This window comes from Propithecus coquereli, unplaced genomic scaffold (assembly GCF_000956105.1).
Source record: "Propithecus coquereli isolate 6110/MARCELLA unplaced genomic scaffold, Pcoq_1.0 Scaffold166, whole genome shotgun sequence".
In the NCBI taxonomy this organism is placed as follows: domain Eukaryota; kingdom Metazoa; phylum Chordata; class Mammalia; order Primates; family Indriidae; genus Propithecus; species Propithecus coquereli.
This window is the reverse complement of record NW_012141191.1, coordinates 1,388,230-1,391,773: the sequence shown is the minus strand read 5'-3', so window position 1 is coordinate 1,391,773 and position 3,544 is coordinate 1,388,230. Positions and strand designations below refer to the sequence as shown.

General features: G+C 44.8%; 1 pseudogene across 1 annotated transcript; it reads right to left on the bottom strand.

Annotated features, from left to right (window-relative positions):
- Positions 1-2,702: 2,702 nt before the first annotated feature.
- On the bottom strand, positions 2,703-3,134 carry LOC105808061 (annotated as a pseudogene). The gene has a single exon (XR_001137360.1). The product of XR_001137360.1 is annotated as a transcription elongation factor B polypeptide 1 pseudogene (transcript).
- Between the last annotated feature and the right edge of the window lie 410 nt (positions 3,135-3,544).

Sequence of the window (3,544 nt, the reverse complement as noted above, 5' to 3'; positions counted from 1 at the left end):
TAGATACCCTTCTGAGTCAGTCATTGGATGTGGTCCATCCTGGGATGTGGCATGACCTTGGGCAAGGCGGCTCTGTATCGGCCACCTACCTGCAGACAGCACTCAGAGCTGGGCAGCAAGTCCTCACTTGCAGGCAGATCTGGGCCATGTATCTCCATGTCACCTGCTTACATGGTATGTGACATCCTCACCATCGTGCTGTTTTTTCCAAATGAGGAGACAAAGCCCCAGGGTGAATGGGATGCTTACCTTACATATTTTTTCCTGTCCATGACCATTCGTTCACACAAGATAGTGCATTGCCTAAGACTTGAGACCCTTCAGTCAGATTGCCTGAGTTAGAACCAGGCTCACTAGTATAGCTCGCTAGTATAATAAGATGCTCAGCCTCTCCATGTCTCAGGGGTTTTTTTTGTTTTTTGTTTTTTCATTTTAAAGTAGGACTAATAGCCAGGCACAGTGGCTCGTGCCTATAATCTCAGCACTTTGGGAGGCCGAGGTAGGAGGATTGCTTGAGGCCAGGAGTGAGACCAACCTGGGCAAAATAGCAAGACTCTATCTCTAAAAATAATAATAATAAAAACAATTAGCTGGGCATAGTGGTGCCCACCTGTAGTCCCAGCTACTCAGGAGGTGGAGGCAGGAGGATCACTCAAGCACAGGGGTTTGAGGTTGCTGTGAGCTATGATCAGGCACTGCACTCCAGCCTGGGCAACAGAGTGAGGTCCTGTCTCAAAAAAATTAATAAATAAAATGGGCATAATAATAGTACCTAGACCATGAAGCCATTCTGAGAATAAAATATGGCAATGCTGTGAGGGGCTTAGCTTAGCTGCATATCTCATAAGTGCTCAGTAAATTGTGTTATTGGTGCCTCTGGTCATGTCTTCTTTAGCCCTCCGTGATTGGCTACATTGGAATTTTATAGCAGGTTACACTCACAGTGAGTTCTAGGTGGGAATAGGAAACTGAGTGTTCTTGGGATCCAGGTCACAGGTGAAGGCCATGAGATAAATACAATATGTACCCACTAAAGGAAGCTGGAACTTTCTTTGTAATGGTGAGAAACAGCATCCACACTCTGAACATGCCTTGTTCTTTCAAGGCTCTCTGCCTCTGTACGTGCCACCCGCCATTTCTCTGAATTGCTGGTGCTCTCCTTTCTACCCTGGTGGCATCTACCCTTCACCACACTTGACATTTTATCTCCTGAGAACTACAGCAAATGTCACCATCGCTGTGAAACAGCCTGTCCTCCCCTCAGCTCCAGGGGCTCTGTACACACACACCTGCTGCAACCCCGACCGCACTGCACTGCACTGTGTGAACAGTCTTACCCACAGCCCCTCCTGTCTTGCCCACTCCCCTGCAGCCAGGAGACCAGGCCTGAAGATTTCCAGATTCAAGATGGAACCTTATACATTGTTAAATCCTCAGGGCTTGGCACAGTGCTTGCTGAGTGGCACTGCTTGCTGAGTGGCTGACAAAGGAGTTGGCAGAAGCCTTTGGGAAGGGGAAAAGGACCAAACACCACAATATGGAAAGACCTTGTGCGCCTCTGTGTTCAGCATTTCCAGCCTCTGCCGGCCTTGCATTTTTCAGCTCCAAACGCTTTCAGGACAGAAAAGAGTTTGACTATCACCCACTCTTCCCCTTTCTGTTTTCCCCCAGGCTGTTAGAAATTAATTCCTTCAAACAGTGTTTCATTCAGTGAGGGTCGGAACAGATCGTTTTTAAATCATGTTTTTCTGTCCATACTTGTTCCTCCTACACCTGGTGTATGGGTGTGGAAAGGATCCTCCAGGTGACTAATGCCTCGCTAGGAAGGTGTTGATATGCGGTTTGCCATCCTCGCCTTAATTAAAAGTCTTAGAAGAATTTTTACCCCATTGGCCCCGTGTAATAACATTACAGAATGTTAGTGTGACCTTTGCGGTGGGACAGCTGCGTGTCTACGAAACCATCTTTTCTTTCTTGGTTTCCTTCCATTTAACCAACCTCATTCTCACACTTCATTAGCTCACCAGGAAGGCTGCGTATTTCCTGTCAAACTCTCTGGACCCTTGCTTTAAATTATGATGTAAGCAACTCTGATACAGTATAGCTAAAATTCTGACACAATCTTTTCAGAGAAAGAAAAAACATTAATGTATTTTATTTTAAACCTCTAAATTCTATTCCATCCAGTAGGAATTAAACCTCTTTTCTCTTTCTCATTCAAAAACATGACTTTTGGCCAGGCGCAGTGGCTCACACCTGTAATCCCAGCACTTTGGGAGGTCGAGGTGGGAGGATTGCTTGAGGTCAGCAGTTCAAGACCAGCCTGGGCAACACAGCAAGACCCAGTCTCTGCAATAAATAGGAAAAATTAGCCGGATGTGGTGGCGTGCGCCTACAGTCCCCGCTATTCCAGAGGCTAAGGCAGAGAATCACTTCAGCCCAGGAGTTTGTGGCTGCAGTGAGCTGTGATCGTGCCACTGCACTCCAGCCTGGGTGACAGAGGGAGACCTTGTCTCAAAAACAAGAACCAACAATAACAACAAAACCATGACTTTCTACTCTGAAAAAAAGTGCTATCCCTTCCTGATTCCCATCTAGCATCTACAAAATTTGCACAGAACCCTTTTAAGTTATATACTCTTGGTATTTTTCTTTATGTAAGGGATTTTGCTATCTTTTTTATTTTTTACTGAAAAAATTAACAGTTTATTATAATTTATTTTATTTAACAATCTAGGAAGTTCACAGCCATGAGCAGTTCCAGTGCAATTTCAGGTGCAATTGGGAATTCAGGAATCTCCGTGGAGCTGTTAGTGTAGCGAACCTTGTAGGTAAAATACATGCATACTTTTGATAGCACATGTGAAGGGATCTCTCTAAAATTGACCTCATTGGTTTCGTTCTCAGCAAACTGACCTGGGCCACTCAACATGGCTTTTATTGTTCCTGATGTTAACGTATGTTCTCTTTTTACAATAAATTCATGACCATCAGAAGATATCAATTTGACATACATGGCATCAGGGCCTTCACAGCCACCATAGGTTTTCTCCTCTCCATCCATTATGTTCTTAGGAAATTCTACTTTGCTTCCCCAGGAACTTTAGTAGCTTCTCGTCAGCCCTGCAGGCACCGCAGCCACTGCAGCTGGGTCCCCGGGAACCGCCACAGCCCCTACTCCAGGGCCTCCCCCTCCACCCCCCGGATTTTGCTATCTTTACCTAAGTGGTTTTCTCTTGCTGCTCACGCCCACAACAAAGAACTAGAGGAAACATTTTCCCAGTTCTCATTTCACAGGTGAGGACAGTGTCCATGAGAAAGGAAATGAGTTGCCTGAGGCCACTCGGCTAGAATGAAATTGCTTCTGTAACTTATTTTGGATTGAGATTTTCTTAAAGCCAAGATATATGCAGTCTTGACACTACTATCTCACGAATTTACTGTATGAAGTTTACATGATCTGTATAAACCGAAGACATAGACACAAGAAATGTGTCTTTTCATTATATTCACATATGGATGTGTATCAAAAGATTTTAAATAA